Genomic DNA, 17,254 nt, shown 5'->3' with positions numbered 1-17,254 from the left:
AGCTTCACAGAGCAACTGCAAGTGTGGAACAACTTACCCCAAATGTGACACATGGAAACAGCAGCTGGCACAGCCCACCTGGTTCTACAGACATTGACATTTGGCTGCTTCTTGTTCCTGGGTTTTCACTTTTGGTACTCAAACCCTTGCAGACAGAGGAACCCTAACTGTTCAAGAGAACAGATTAACTAACACCTGATAATATATATAAAGTCTGGTGGAAACTCTAAGGGCCATTTGGGTTTAAAATGAAATCTCACACTGGTGCAGAGGAAGAAGTTAAGCACAAGCAAAACATTCCCTTCACTGAAAGAAAACAGATCGACCTCAAGAGGCATCTGAATATCCAGACTCTTTGTTCTCCAGCATGAATCAAATGAAAAACATATTTCATTGATCTCAGACCAACACACTACAGCAAAATCTTGTAACAGCATATTTAGAAATGGCCTTTGGATCCCCTTCCTTCTGAAATGCTGCTTGCTGCAGCTGTTCCTTGGCACATCAGAAGTTCACAAGGACTTCTGTTCAGAATACAAGAACAACACATTCACAAGGCCTAGCCATGGAATAATTTGGTATTTAGAAATAGTACCAATATATTGTTATGAAAAAGGAGAAAGATCTCAGAGCAACCCTCCCAGTTCCTACAGGCCCAAAAGACAAAGCCATTTTCCTCTTTGTTCTTCTGAACAGGGAATGCTCAGCCCCCCAGCCCCAAAGTGAGAGCTCAATTCTGCTGCCCTGCTCTAAACCATTCCTGTCCTGCTGCCTCTCCCCTCTTCTGGCTTCCTTTCCCCTTCTCCTTTCATCTTTTTGCTTCCTTGACCTTGATCTGGTTACAGAATTGAAAATAAAACAGCGGAAGTCAGTGATGTGCAATAAATTGATTTAAATTTATTACAGGAGCAGTGTGCCTGCCACGACTGTGGGATATTGCTCTGTTAAATCACTTCTGGAAAATGACTTTCACCCTCACTGCACTGACACCTCCACTCAAACAAGTGGCTCCCACCCAGGCCTCAGTGTGAACAAGGAGCATGCACAAATGCTATTTTCAGAAAAATCCAAAGGGCCAGGCTGAGGAGGGGGGAAAAAAATCTCAGTTCCTTACAGTTAATGATGTAGTAAAAACATCAAATATTTTTAGAAGGTAATTTAAACAGTATGAAAGCATTTTCCACATGAAAAGATGAGCGTGCTAAAGCACAGCCAGGTTATCCAATGTTTTTTATCCAGGTTTTCCAGTCTTTCAGTGGCACAAGGCACTTTTACAGCTGCACTCAATTCCCACTGCCCTGAGAGGGTAAAGGGCTGCAACATCACAGCTTCAGCCCAAGTCCATCATCTGTGTATTATCACCATTTGAAAATAGCACTTTGGCAGGTCTGATTTGCCATCCTGAGTCCCTGACAGCAGCTCTTGGGTGCCACATCCAAGAACTAAATATACCCACGCCCTTGGGAGTGCTGGGGTGGGGACAGCAAGGTGCACACCTCAGCTAAGTGCTCAGTGGGCTGGAGCTGGAAAAGCTGTTAATTTTGGAGCCACAAACCATTCTGCAGGCAGGGAGCAGGGATGGTATCACAGAGAGTGGGGCTCCTCCTCCCACTCCCCAGGCACACACTCACACCCTGGCCCACAACACATTTCCAGCCTCCAGAGAAACACAGAGAAATTCAAGGCACTTTCACAGGTTTTAAAAATATTCACAGTGGGACACTTCAGTCCATATTTAACTTTGACACAGACATTTACAGTTGGAGAGAATGGTTTTTCCAGCATGCATTCCTGCCCTGGAAACATGTGAGGAATCACCATCACAGCATTCATCCCTGAACAAGGTGAGAATTCAAAAGTGAGCACTTCAGGGCTTCCAGAGCAAGGACAATTTTGTCCATTATTAGCCAAAAGCAGTCTGAAGGGAAGTGCTACTGTACCAAAGGATTTGTACAATTCATTTGAAAATTAGTTGGTTTTTTTTTTTAACACCTAGGGACACAAATGAAGACCTGACCTTTAAGTAGTTTGGAGTAACTCAGCTCATTCTCACTTTTCAGGCTACTGAAATGCAAGTTTTAGCAACAGCTACCACAGCACATGCACTGGTCTGGGATTCAACAGGTGTGAAGTTTCCGAGCTTAGAAACAGCAAAGATGAAACTGTACACTGTTAGTGTAATGTTATAATGTAATGAAACTGTGAATGGAAAAGAAACTGTATTGGAATTCAAAAATATTGTTTATGTGACCTATTTACTTCCATGTACACAAAATTTAGCTCCTTATTCACCTGCTGCCTGATGTGATTGGGTTTCAAACATGGTATCTACAACAATATTTTAGAAGAGTCAGTGAATCAAACTCAGGGAGCTGTCTGCATTCAGTTTCTCACTTAGTCATATAATTTCAAAACAGAAGTCATTTTTAGCACCACAAAACCACCACCCTACCTTTAACCTCCCTATCCTGATCCGTGGCAACTCACAGCATGAAAACAGCAGCTTTTTCTGAACGCTGAAACCAACAGACTTTATACCACTTTATAGCCAAGTAAGTCCTCAAAACAAATAGGAAATTCCCACACTGGTGCTCACCAAGCCCTCAGGTACATTCATCAAACTGTGATGTGAGCCCATGGTGTAAATCAGATCTTTGGTTGTTTTTTTTATATTATTATTTATTTTGAATGCTGATCACTCCTTGGGCACTGGTTAGAGCAGCAGTCCAGACACAGACAGATCTTCCACGGGGATAAACATGAGACCTGGAGCATTTTATCTCTGTCATCTCACTGAGGTACACAGGTACCAGCACCCCTCACTCCCTCAAATTAACTGGTTAGTATAATTAAGTATAATTAAGTTCATAATTGAGTCAGAACAACTGCTTCAATCAGAATGAACTACAAGGCTGCTATTTCTATTTCTATCTCTATCCAAACCCACATCTGTTTCCCCAACAGCAGCTGGCCTAATAAAAGGTGCTATCTCCATTATAAATCTTGTCCTGGTTCACTTCACAAAACTGCAGGCCAGAGCTCCCACACCATCCTAGTTTCAAATCAATCAACAGCACTTTTTAAACTTTATTTTAAATTATATTTTTACTCAGGTTAGTGAACCTAGTTTGACTTCAAGCCAGCACTGCCAAACCTGACAGAATTCATGTAAAAGAGGCAAACAGAGGTTTCTGTGCTCAATGACATCAGTGTGGAGCATTCACTCTGGAGCTCTGGAATCCCTGGAATGCAAACCTGTAACCTTTGGCTGCAGTGGGTGAGTGGACCAGGGAAATGACCCATTCTGGGAAGTATGCTGGGCTTGAGAAGTTCAATTTCCTCCAGGACAGCACATCGCAAACTGGGAGTGCACAAAGGAGCCAGTGCTCAGGAGCTGCTGCACAAACCCCGTTGTGCTCAACCTGAGAGATGCCAAGCTCCAGCCTGTGCTGGGTGAGGTGATGGCACAGCCTGCAAACAACTCAGGGAGCACTCAGGGCTGGGCCTGGCTCAGTCCTTGCCCTCTCAGTCACTGAAATATCCCTATGTCACTGAAATATCCCAGGACACTGCCCCCGTGTCCCTCTCCTCACAATGCTCAGGCACTTTCTGTTTTAAGGAGTTTGGAGCTGTTTTGTTCTTGGCCAGGGCTCCAGCTGCACATTGAACACTCGCCTCCCTGGGAGGATCTGTGTGCCCACCAAGAGTGGCTGATGACAGGTAAGGAACTCAGAGAGCTCCACTTGGGGGCTGGAATGGAAGAGCAATTTCACCTAAAAGCTGAAATACTACAACCCCTTATTTACTGTGAGCAGCTAATACTGCCCTTCACAGCAGAAGGCATCTCAAGAGTGTGTTGTGCTTTCCCAATGTACTCCAAAAACACTGCACTTCACAAGACCACACATTCTGTAAAGATTGGGGTTTTTGGCAAGCCACTATTGCCAAGTTCATGTGCCAGAGCTGTTGAGGCCACTGACTTCATGACCAAACGCTCACAGAGAGAATTTGTTGGGTGCTCTGTACTCACCCCCAGCCTCTTCCTTTGTTTGACACTTAATTTTTCTTTTTTTTTTTTTATTTCCAAGGGTGGTAAATCGGTTCATAAGCAGTCACTTCTTCCTCTGGAACACTTGCAATGAGACTTTCCAAATTCTAGAATTTAAATCTTCCTAAATTTTAGGTACAGCCCAGCAGAAGCTGCTGCTGAAGAGGGGCAGGCAGAACTCCAGAACCAGCTCCATGGAAGGAGAGTAAAACATTGTGAGGAGGCAGCCATGGTTCAAACTGATCCTGGTCAATATAAATAACCTATAAATAACAATTATCAGAGGCTCTGAATGTTTATCTCTCCCAGAAACTGACAATAAACTACTCTCAATCCCCAATTTTAAATGGATTTGTAAACATTTAGGTAAGTTTCTCCTGAGTGCTCCAAGAGCTGAGGTTTACAAAGTCAACACAGCAAGGTTGCAACTCTTCACAAAGAATTGCTGAGAAGATTTGCACATCTGGAAATGCTGAGCTGTGACAGGGACCACCATCATTTTTGGTAGCAAGCAAGGTAAACCTCCTCAGGGCAGGAAAGAGATAAAGGCAAAAGCACAGAATATTTCTTTATTCTAAGTCCTCAAAGAGACCAGGAACAATGTTTATCTGCAAAGGACAAGGTGAAAAGCATCCAGCAGCTCCTCTTCCAAAATAATTACTCAGGAAAAAGGCAGGGTGTCCATAAAATACACGTTTTTCGTATTCCTAACAGATCTCTGCAGTTTCCCCCAAATTAAACCCTGCAATAACAGAAAAGAAAAGCTTTGACTGTACCATGGCACAAGGAGAAAGCAGATGTGTGCAGCCATGGCAGAGCCCCAGCTCACAGCTCCAGCTCTGACTCACACTGTCACTGCTATCAAAAACATTAATCTTTCATGGGGATAGGAAAAAACTGACTCAGATCATGGAAAAATGCATTTGCATGATGCAAATGTAGTAGGTGCATTTTAATTCTCAGGGCCGGTGAAGGCATTGAGACAAGTAGTGGGGTGCCAAACCCATCAATTTGCTCTACAAAATGGTTTTATTGTAAAGTGGAGATGGGATGTCAGCTGCAAACAGCACACTTCTGAAAGGATAAAATTAGAAAACATTTACATACACATTTTAAGGGAACAGCACCAACAGACTCTCCCCAAGCAGAAGAGCACAGATTATCTTAGGCTGGTTTGTATGAGTGGAAATTCAGCTGAGTGTTGGATCCAGGAGCTGACACCCCTCCTGTTGGAGGTGCCAAGGCTCCAGCCACTTCTCACCCCTGCAATTTATCACTCAGAACCAGCCTCTGCTTTTGGCAACAATGCCTTAATCACTGCTAGCTTCTTGAAAAAAGTTGATCTAATTAACTTCTCAATGCATATTCCTATATGCTACTTTGGCATTCTGTTTTAATTCTTACCAGCAGCAAGGGGTGAGGGATGGTCAGACACTGCACCATCCTTGCAATCCACTTCTACACCCTCCTGGCACTTGATTTTAACTTCCCTTGCCAAAAGATGGACAACCAACACCTTGTGTAAGGTGCACTTCCTGTTCCTCTGTCTGCACTTCCTGTTCCTCTATGATTTTGCAAATTTTTTTATTTTTACATCATGGATATTAAGCACAATGGCTGCTGTTAAAGCAATATGGACCAAGAAGCACATCAGAAATATTTGCTTAATTCCAAATATCTCAGCTGTCCTCACTCAAAACTATAAAACTAAAAAGGTTTACAGTTTCCAAAGTGAGATGACCAAAGTCTTCCTCGTGTCACCAGACTGCCTGAGCATATGAAAAAAACCCCAAAAATATCTACTGTGATGAAAAGAGATATGTGTCTGCTACTTTTATTTTAGAATATTAAAACCAACACAAACATATCACAGAGCTGTTCCTGTACTGTGAGGTCACAGCAAAGAAAAAGCTGAAAACCATTAGCTAAAGCATCACTATTTTTCAGGAGTTGCTGTTTCCACATTGAAGGTGAAGCACAAGGTGTCTCAGGGATTTTTGTTTGTTTTCCTGACCATGGGAATGAAGAAGTTGGATGTAAAAATTCAGCAGTTGTGGGAGATATTACAGAGAGCCTGTGTGGGCTGATAGGAGCAGAACTGCAGCCTGCAGAGCAGAGCCCAGCACACAGCTCAGGATGGGGATGTGAGAATCCAAACCAAGCCAAACCTGCTGCTCAAAGGGATCCACAAACCTCCAGAAACTTCCCAGTGATGGAACAGAACAAGAACAGAACTTACCAATCTGGGCTGATGCAGCTCCCAGAGTGTTTCTGCAGAGTGAATCTGTCTGAAACCCCCAGGCTTGTCCTGCAACTCAGAGTGGAGCTCTCCCATCTGGCAGAATTAAGCACTCATCTGCCTGACTGTAATAATTACAGATTCCAAGGCCACATTCATTAACTCCACCAGCAGCCACATACTTGCAGCAGACTCTCATGCAGCTCTGGCTTGTCATTTCCTCATGAAAGTGACACTTCTGGATTGATTCTTGTCCCTAATCAACCCTTATGTATGGCCTACAGCAAGGGGCCTGCAAGACTTTCTGCTGTCTCTCTGGCAGGAGAGCTCAATTCTACTTCAATTCTCTCTTTTTAATTTTTATGGCAGGAATTGCACATCAGTTATGGCTCAGCAAATGAGAGTTGTGCTCTCTGCAGCTGATGGACTCACAGCTGCCACGAGTCCTGAGTGCAAACCAATACACAGATAAATGGGGACATTGGGAACTGTCACAGAAATGTCACAGGGCTGCAAGTTAAGTTGTCCACAGCGAAGTCTCAACTGCTAAATGCTCCTGTTGGCTTCAGGGCAATGGAAATTTATCTGCCCAGCTCTGAAAATGGCCATGGCTGAGCACAGAGCCCCCTGAGTGATGGGAAAAGCTGGGAGCTGGCAAGAGTTTGTCATGCAGACGCTTGGGAATCCCTGAGAGCCGACCTGGGGCTCTGGAATCAGGCACTGAGGGTGCTGGATTAATGCTGCAAGATTAAAGCATAGCTACAACTGCTGGCACAGATAAAACCTGCAGATTAAATGTCATGTTGTAGGTGTGTAAAACATGCTACCGCTCCTTTCATTAGAAGCCAGTCTAAAAGTGTTTCCATCAGTGCTGGGATTAAATAGTGACACTTTAATTCCCAGGGAAAAGGTGTCAGTGCAGCAGGAGAAGAGGCAGGACTGTTCAAAAAATGTCTCATGTTGTGGTGCACACCTGCAAATAAGCTTGGCAACGTTAGCACTATGGTAATTTCATCTCTCAAATATTTAGTGTACAAGGGCTGATTATTAAAAAAATATAGAGATGTTTTCATCTCTCAAAGATACACGATTGCAGGTGTTTGTATACAAGTGAACAAATCCAGCCAAATGAAAACAGACCGAAGAAAAAAAGAATGAAGAACAAGAAAACAAACAGAAATTGGGATACCACCTGTGTTTACTGAAATTAAAGTGTCTCAAGCTGAATTGAAAATGTATTTTTCAGAGAGAGAGGAAACACCAGCTATGATGAGAACTCCATTAAATGTTTGACTAACATGACAAATAGAGCTGTTAGTGCAAACACACAGATGAACAGACAAACTGAAGGTAAAGAGCCACATACTTGCAGCAGATTCTCATGCAGCTCTGGCTTGTCATTTCCTCATGAAAGTGACATTTCTAGATTTCTTCTTGTCCCTAATCAACCCCTGTGTATGTATAATTCATGTACTTGGAGAACAGACTGAAGAATTCACCTATGGAGTGCCACAAGAACTCATTTCAGCACAGATCTCCAAGACACTGGCTCAGGAGATGCTGATCAAAAGGTTAAGGTGTACCATCAGCACAACACACAAAAACAAAAGATTGAGAACTGGAATCCCAGGAACAGAATGAAGTTCATGGGAAATCCAAGAGTATGAATTTAACATTTGATATGATATATTAGGGAGCTGTGAACTGGAAGCTAATGAGTTAAAAATAACTTTGGAGTAAGATCTCCATCCTGTTCTATGAAATGAACAGCTCAGTAAAAGGCACACAGAACTGCTGCAGTGCCTGATTTCTTGCCAGCTATTTGCCAATATCTATTTTAGCCTCCTGAAAGAGTCTCAAGAAGGGGGTTTTGGTGTATTTTTCTTTGTGCAGCTGTCCCTTAACGTGTCTGCAAAGTAAACTGTGCTTAGATCTTCTCAGAGCGTCTTCCTCCACCAGGACACTGGGGCAGAACTGACAGGGAACATTGAGGGCACTGAGCAGCACAACAGCTCCTAATCCCAGCATCTAATTAAAAGCACAGATTACAATAATCAGGGCAGGACAGTAGTGCCTGCTGCTGGAACTGATCTGACGCCACAGACACATTTTTCTGCAACAGTAAGATGTTTCCTGAGATCATTTCCAGATAGAGAAAGAAGATCTACGTCCTTTTTTAAGCCTCTCTGCCTTTCTGCATAACTGAAGTTTGCTGGCTCCAACAAAACCCACGTCTGATGCAACAGTGATACACTGAAATAAGATTTATCTGGGGAGAATTGTCTTGTTTTCCTCAGCCCTGACAGCTTTCGGAGTTTTGGTGCGATCATTTGAAGTCATCACTTCTGGAGAACAGAATGTTACTATTCACTACTTCAAAGGGCCCAGATTTAACTTGTTGCTTTTTTGAAGCAGTGTAATGCAGAAAGTTGATGTGCCTAATATAGCTTTCACATGGTTGAATAAGCAAACCAGATAAATGCCACCTTCCCCAGCCTCTGCACTGAAGGAATCTCACGTTAGCATTCCTTACAGTGCTTTTCTGTATGTGGAAAATAAAAGCAATTTTCTGACAGCCCTTAAAACTGAGGCTTGTTTAACAATATGAGCAGGAGCTGTGAAAAGTCTTGTTCCACACTGAATTACCTCATAATAAAAATTAATGTGTGAACTTCACTACGCAGAGTGTTTTGGGATATCTCACAGCAGATTCACTACCCCATACTTTTGGTTTTCACCAATTCCCCAAAAAACACATGATCAAACTACTAAATGTGCTATCAACATACGAAACAAATCTCCATTTTTTTTTGTTTTTTGGGGTTTTTTTGGTAGAATAAAAGCAACAAGTGAACTGAATCCTCATCATGTCCTTCTGCAGGGAAGTGCCTCAGAATGAGATCAGCTCACAGTGAATGGGCTGATGTGTTACAGCCCTAAGGCACACATTCACATTTAACCACGCTTTCCACGGCACTGCTCATGCATAATTTTTATGGGATCTCAGGAACTTTTTTATCCTTTTGCTCCATGCAAATTCAGGTGAAGTTTTTCCCAAATTTCTTAGTGTAGAGAAGCTGTTAGATGATCATTTCCCACTCTGTGCAATAAAAAGCAAGGCTGCAGTTTTACAGTCCTTGCTCTTTAACAACAGTACAAAAACCCCCAACTGAATATTAAATTTTCTAAGCACTGCAAATTGCCAAAAAATGTCCATATATTACTTTCATTTGCACGTGGCAGCAACTGCAGCAACCTGCTAATTTAAAACTAATTCCAGAAATCTATTTTTTCTTCTTTTACCATGGCTACCCACAGCATTTGAGCCTTCACTTTCAGAAGCTCTGCAAATGCATCAACAAGAAGTCAGGAAAAACATCCATGAAGAAAACTACTCAAGCCAGCCTCTCAAATTAGTCACAAAACCAAGAATTTCCAAGCCCTTTCTGGTGATGGCATGTGGAAGAAATCTCAAGAAAAAAATGGCACAGCAAAGCAGCATGGCTCAAGATTGTTTTGGTAGCACTACTCCTCTGGATCCCTGAAAGAGTCAAAAAGACAAAAATAACAAAAATAACAAAACTCTCCCATCTGTTGGTCCCCACACATTATTTTTTTTTCTTTTCCTCCAAGGCAAAATCAGAAAAGCAGCCAAAGTGCAGAGTGCCTGCTTTCAACTATCCCCCAAACCATGTGCTCCCCCCTATCCCTGGAAATCACTCCCTTATTTCTCTTTCTTATTTCTTATTTGACAGAAATAAGAGACTGGAGGGCACAGCACAAACAGAAGCTTTGTCACAACCAAATTTGGCTAAGTGCTGGTTCTTACTAGTTGAGCACAAAGCTTACCTGTCAGCTGACTGGTTGTTTGAAATATTCAGGTTTATTACACAAAATGACAGCGTTTCTCTCTCACTTTTATTGCAGGAAGCATTACACCCTCATGAAATCCACATTAACTCTAACAAATGATATTTTTTTCTGAAAGGCAATGCATAGCTGAACTCTCCCTGAAGCACAGCAGCCCCATAAACACCCCCAGTGCTGGAAGCAGCACTGAGGAAAAAGCTCAGCAAAGAGCAGAGGGGAGAGATCAAGGCAAAATCTCAGATGCTGTGAGATCCAAGGAGGGAACAGGCACTGCTGACCCAGCCAGCAGGGACAGTGCCAGCAGCCAGGGTGTCCCAGACACATCAACAGCAGCAGCACCTTCCAACGGAAGCAGCTACAAAAGAATCCCCAACAAGTTCAAGCAAGGCAGGAATGTGGTGGTGTCATCACCCTTTCAGCACTACGTGTACCTTTATTTTCCTAATGACTCATTTATGCAGATAAATGCCTCAAAGGAGTTCTTCTTGGCTCCAAAAGCTACAAGTGCTGGTATTTATCCACAAAGCACCTTATCAGGTGAGCAGCAACTCCACAGGCTGGAGCTGTCTGCCCTTGTATGGCCATATCCACGGTTTGTGCTGGGCATAGGAGTTTTGTGGGTTGTTTTTAAACCTCCAGCATCTTTACTAATATTTTACAGAAACTTCTCACAGTAGGTATTTCAAAACAGAGGGGTTTTTTTAAAAAAAAAACCCCAAGATATTGAAAGAAAACTGCAGGAACCACAGAGCTTCAACACTGTCAATATGTGTCCCTAATAAAGGAGCCAATCTGTCCCTAATGTGTCCCTTAACCCACCAGATATCCCAAAGTCATTTCTGGGATTCTGAGGTCTCCACAGGACATGGCATCTTCATGCCTTCCAACTTAACTCTGGCAAGAATCCACCACAACTGCAGTTTTTTCCATACTGCTCTCTTGGTAATATCCAAATACAAAATGCCTTATCAAGGGCCATCTGTACTGTATTTATAAACTCAGATCTTCCTCAGTATCTGTATTTCCACTACAATATCTCTCACTCTGATTACTGTGTTCATTTGCACTTGGAATGTCAAACACTACACATAGTAAATGTTTATAAAATTATCACAGAGGAGCTACAAAGTATCCCTTTATTAGACAGCACATCTCTCTTTATTCAGGCTTCTTGGGTAAAGCAAGCAAACAAATTGTGGCCAAATCACCTCAAAACAACAGCAGAGCTTAAAGGAAAACAAAACCCAAGTGATGAAGAGCTGCCTGTGTACTAAACAGAATGGGACAATGCAGCTTGGGACACGAAAAGAACCCAAAGAGAGAAAACTGAGACTTGTAAAATTACAAATGAGGTGCTGATGCAAAACAAAATACAAAAAGTATGAGGGATTCAATGAGATTACAGATTAAAAAGAAGCAAGAAAACTCCCCAGAAGCCAGGTATTATTTTTGCACAGGTTGAGGGATTGATCACAGGGTGTTCTGTGGAAGCTGCAGGTACAAACTGTTGGAAATGTTTCAGCAGTGCCCTCAAGGACAGGTCCAGCAGGCTCAGACCACCTCAAACCCGAGCTGGGGCTGATGCCTGAGCTGCCTGGGGCTGCTGCTTCACTCTCCCCTAATGATTTCCTGCTGGCCACTGTCACAGAGCACATGCTGAGCCCAACACACTTTCTGCAGCACTTATTATCCCATTGTTCACATCCTCTGCTCCATGTGCTCCTGTGAAACGATGATTTCCCCAGCTCTGAAGTGGAAGGCATTAAGAACGCGTTATTTACAAATAAAGCCCAGTTTAAGTCACTTCCTTCACTTGATTAAATGGAATGTAAGAATTGAATGAAATGCTGAGCGTTTCCATTTCCTGTCACCCCATTTCATCAGGCTTGCAGCTCATTTCCTACCACCACCATTTCATTTCAGCACCTTGCACAAAGCAGTCCCAGACACCTGCTTTCATCCAGTGAAACCATTAGATAAATCAATTTGCTCTGCAAGGCAAGGAGAGTGAAGGACTCCTATGTTTACTTAGCAATAAGCACACGACTCTTTAATTAGATCTAGATGCCGAAAACTGCAACACCACGGCCACAGAACGAAGCATTTCAATTTGTTACATAAATCAATGTTTTCAGGAGGTTTTTTTTCTGCTTCCATATGGAAACAGTGTCACAGGTAGAGGCAGCTCTCCCACCCAGTTTGGCTCCCACGACACTTTTGGAAGAAACAAGCAATTAAGTTGCTGCCCCTTCTCAGCCACCCGCGGTTCCAAGCTCGATGTCGGATTGCAAGCGCCAGACTGCGAACACGCTCTGCAACCGTGGCATTTCATTTCCAAGTCAGCACTTGACACATTGAAGTATTTGGAATTCCTGAAGTCTGGCTGTCTGCACAGTTGCATAATTTGAGCAGGGATAACCTACTTCTAACTGGGAGAGGGGGAAGAATGTCAACAGACAATCCCTTCTACGTCAGGGGACATCTCCTTCCTCGTCACATGCCAGCAAAAGCACCACTGCTTTCTCACAGCTTCATTTGCTTTCTCACAGGTTGATTTTCTTTTCTTTTTCTTTAAACAACCCCTAAAAGGAGTGAAGCTACAGATATCACCAGATGTTCTCCTAGGAACGCACTCAGATGTTCTCAAAGCCCAAGTTTAGCAGATGGAATGGGTGAGGCCAGTGAAACACCGATGTGAAATACCCCACACGGGTGTGAAGGAGCCAAGGCTTGCTGCTGGCCACACAAACACCACACATCCATGCACAGAAAGGCCTTAAAGACACAAAATCTCCTTCCAGCAGGTCGTGGGGTACAACCAAACCCAACCAAACCCAACATCTGGAGGGTTGCTCAGCCTCAGACAGGAGAAGCTGTTTTGCTGTAGATCCTGTGAGCAGCACAACTCTCCACCAATACCTCACAACGAAAGCACCCCTTTGGAAAGGGCCAGAGTTTATGGTTAACCTCCTGTTGCAAAAAGCATGGCAAGGGTTCAGTTTCACCCTCTGACTGCTCTTACACACTGCAGAAGGAATATGTAAGGACAGTGTCTCCCCTCAAACCTCACAGTCAGAGGGACAGGAATTCCCTCACCCTGTAAACAAAACCAGGACAAAACCTCCCAAGCATGAGGTTTCCCTCCCTCAGCATCCATGCACCATCCACCTGGGAGACTGAAGTGGGGCTGGAAATTCCCTTCCCATGCAAAGAGACTGCCTGGAGTGTCAGCACCAATTCCAGCTCTGGATTAAAACCAGCTGTTTCAATAGGAGCAGTCCCAAGGGAGAGGCACTTAGAGCATTGTAACTGGTTCCTGGAGTAAACAGCTGGACATCAATGCAGGCATTTACACTGGAGAGCTGTGGGAGCTCCCAGGCTCAGCCCCACCTCCTCAAACAGCTGCACTGAAAGCCAGGCAAGGCCTCCAGGCTGATCACACCTGGGATCTGCACCACGTGCACACATCAGGCTGCAGCAGGAGAAAACACATTGAGATCCCGATCCCCGAGACTCCTGGGTGCTGCTCTGTGACGGGACTTGTCGCAGACATTTTTTCATAGAAATTCTTTCTTTGGGACTTGTTCGTCTTCTGGGAAGCTGAAGCCCCAGAAAGAGAATGTAAACAAGGATTATCAGCTGCTGTAAAATGCAGTAAGATGCACCTGTGATTAGTTCATGTTCCATGTGTACAATTAAGGGCCAATCACAGGGCAAGCTCTCTAGAACACAGTGACAGAGAACTCTCTTGTTTTTAGATTCTTTTCTATTCTATTCTTAGCTTAGCAGCCTCTGCAACTTCTCTCCTTATACTTTTTAGTATAGTCATAATGTATTATATATCATATATCAATAAATCCAGCCTTCTGATCATCAAACAAGATTCTCGTCCACTTCTCTCACCCTGAGACCTCATCAAGTCGCTGTGACAGGACTCATTCCCACTCACATCCCCCTGCAGGGCCCACAGAGCAGTGCCACACGTGACAAACAACCACCACCTCATCTGTGGAAACGTCCAGCTCAGAGCCAGGGACCAGCTCAACTGAGTGACCTCTACCTCAGGAAGAGCTGTCATGAGGACACCTGGTGGATATACCCCAAGAATAAATAAAAAAAAAAATTTAAAAAGGGAAAGGAAAAGCTTCCTATGAGGCAGAAGCACAGAAATAAAGCAGGGCAAAGGTGTGACTGAGAAACTCCCCATGGGGGTATGGCAAACCCAGAGGACAACAATGATTCTAGAAACATCACAAAATGGTTTGGGTTGGAAAGGACCTTAAAGAGCACATCCAACTCCCCTGCCATGGGCAGGGACACCTTCCACTAGCCCAGGGGACACCTTGCACAGTGCTCCAAGCCCTGTGCAACCTGGCCCAGAATGGTCCCAGGGATGGGGCAGCCACAGCTGCTCTGGGCACCCTGTGCCACGGCCTCACCTCCTTCACAGGGAACAATTCCCTCCCAATCTCCCATCCATCCCTGCCCTCTGTCATTTGAAGCCATTCCCCCTCATCTTGTCACTCCATGGCCTTGTCAAAAGTCACTTTCCTGCTTGCCTGGAAACTCTTCAGGCACTGGAATATATAAAATTATTTATGTGACCAGAAAAAGAGAAAGTGATGGTATTTTAGACTCATGGGATGTGCTGATACCTCGGAGGGACACACACTACTTGATTTTACTCAGCAAAGGAAACCCCAAAGTCAAAGCAAAAACCAAGGGTTAAGCTGAGAGTGTCCCACTGCAGGATCAGCTGGGCCCAGGAAGGAAAAGGGAGAAGTTTCAGCCATGGAAGATGAAACAGAAGACGAGAGCAGAGATGGGAAAGGGCTGACCTCTATGCCATGTGCAGGAGGTGATGGGAGCAAGCACAGGAATCTGTGGGAACACCCAAGGTGTGAAAGGACTCAGGGTGGAAACCTCCAGAAGCATGACGAGGAATGCCTGCCTGCAGCAAGGCTGCACCTGCCCTGCAGCAAACCCTGCACCTGCCCTGGGGGTGCACACACAGCCAGGACAGGATGCAGGCCCTTGGCAGGAAATGAGTGGTGAGTGTGGAGGAGGGGACACACAGCCCTCAGCAGTGGGCACAGCACGAGATGGGCTGCAGGACTCATCCCTCAGGCTCTGGAGGAGGATGTGTCTTTGTGGGTGGGGAAAACTTCAGCAGCTTTTACAGCCCCCTGAGGTGTGGCATTTACCAGGCTGTGCTTGACCCCATGGAAACAGGTACAGCAGAGTTTGGGAGGCACCCTGGGTGTGTTACAGGAGACAACAGGCTTTTGGCAAGCAAGAAACACATGATACCCTCCCAGAATCTGCTGATTGTGTTTATATAGGAAAATGACTCTGGAGAGATGGAAGGAGAGCAGACAAACACGAAGCAGTTACTGGCAGATGAGCACTGTGTGGGGACACAGAGGCAGCAAGGCAGACCCTGGCAGATGGACCCTGAGGAATGTGCAGAAGGGGCTGTGGTAGGGAAAAAACAAACAACAACAAAGGGACAGCGGCTCTGCCTCACGGCTAGTGGGAATCCCTCTATTTCCTCCCACGAGCCGGCACTGGAGGCAGCAGGTATCCCGTTGGGATGCAGGAAACAACACAAGTTCCCCCCACAGCCCTCGGAAGTGCAGGCTCCCGTGCGCACCCGCAGCTCCGGGGCCGGGGACACCCCTGGAGGGGAGAGAACCCCGAACACCGGGACACGAGGCACGGGACACCCCGAATACTGGGACGCGGGGCATCCCAGGGGGAGGTGGCACCCCCAAGCACCGGCACAAGGGACAGGGACCCCCCCCGGAGAACGGTGACACCCTCAGGAGACACCCCCGGCCGGGAACGCTCGGCGAGGCGCGGGGCTGACACGGCCCCGCGGGAGGGGGACACCGCGGCGGTGCACCGCGCAATGGGATCCCCCGGGGGGGCGAGCGCAGCCCCGGGGCACGCACGGCAAACACGGGGAAAGGGACGGGCCGGGAAGGGCCGGGACGGGTCTGAAAGGGAGGGAGAGGGGCCGGAGCCGGATCCCTCCCGCCCCCCGCCCCCCAGGGGCACCAGCGGCCGCCGCGCCACCGACCGGCCCCCTCCCGCTCCAGGCCCGGCCGCGCTCCCCGGTTACCTGCGGGCGGTCGGTGAGGCCGGGCCGCTATCTGGGGGCCATGACGGCGGGGCCGGGAGGCGGCGGGACGAGCGGGATGACCGGGATGGTGTCGGGGAGGGGGGGGCGGAGGCCGCCGCCTCCCCCTCAGGCGGCGCGCGGGAAACCCGGGGGAGGGGGGGGGCGGGGGGGGGGGGGGGGAAGAGCGGGGGGCGCGCGACCCCCCCGCGCGAGGGGGCGTGAGGGGCGCGCGCGCTGCGCGTGCACGCGGGGGAAGGGGGGGCGCGGGGGGGAGGGGGCAGCGCGCGCGCCTCCGTCCGAGCTCCCGCGCGCGCCGCCCGGGCACTTTGTTTGTGTCCCACAATGCACCGCGAGCGGCGGCGGGGGCGGGGCACCGCGCATGCGCACACAGAGCCCGGCGGCGGCAACGGCGGAGCCGGCACCCCGCGGGGAGAGAGAGAGGGGAACGGGGAAACAACGGGGAAATAACGGGGAAACGGGAAACTGCGGGAATACGGGAGCCCGGCACCCCGCGGGGAGAGAGAGGGGAACGGGGAAATAACGGGGAAATAACGGGGAAACGGGAAACTGCGGGAATACGGGAGCCCGGCACCCCGCGGGGAGAGAGAGGGGAACGGGGAAATAACGGGGAAATAACGGGGAAACGGGAAACTGCGGGAATACGGGAGCCCGGCACCCCGCGGGGAGAGAGAGGGAGAGAAACGGGGAACGGGGAAACAACAGGGAACGGGGAGAGAGAGAAACGGGAACGGGGAACCCGGCACCCCGCCCGGAGAGAGAGAGAACGGGGAACGGGGAGAGAGGGAGAAACGGGAGCGGGGAAACAGCGGGGGAACGGGGAAATGGAGAGAGAGAGAAACGGCAACGGGGAAACGCAGCAGGGAGAGAGAGAACGGGAACAGGGAACGGGGAATGGGAAGCGGGGAAACAGCGGGGAGAGAGAGAGGGACGGGAAACGGGTAATGGGGAACAG

At 46.9% G+C, this 17,254-nt stretch overlaps 1 protein-coding gene across 4 annotated transcripts in view; it reads right to left on the bottom strand.

Annotated features, from left to right (window-relative positions):
* Positions 1-16,370, bottom strand: part of ZBTB44 (zinc finger and BTB domain containing 44) — a 41,274-nt gene extending 24,904 nt beyond the window's left edge. For all 4 annotated transcript variants that reach the window (XM_054292879.1, XM_054292881.1, XM_054292882.1 and 1 more), the window contains exon 1: positions 16,282-16,370. The gene's annotated coding sequence lies outside the window, so the exon portion shown is untranslated. The remainder of the gene's footprint in view (positions 1-16,281) is intronic.
* Between the last annotated feature and the right edge of the window lie 884 nt (positions 16,371-17,254).

Source organism: Melozone crissalis, unplaced genomic scaffold (assembly GCF_028551555.1).
Source record: "Melozone crissalis strain CALT ecotype California unplaced genomic scaffold, PUWL_Pcris_2 ptg000120l_1, whole genome shotgun sequence".
Classification (NCBI taxonomy): Eukaryota; Metazoa; Chordata; class Aves; order Passeriformes; family Passerellidae; genus Melozone; species Melozone crissalis.
The sequence above is the reverse complement of the archived record's forward strand: the minus strand, read 5'-3'. Positions and strand labels throughout refer to the sequence as shown.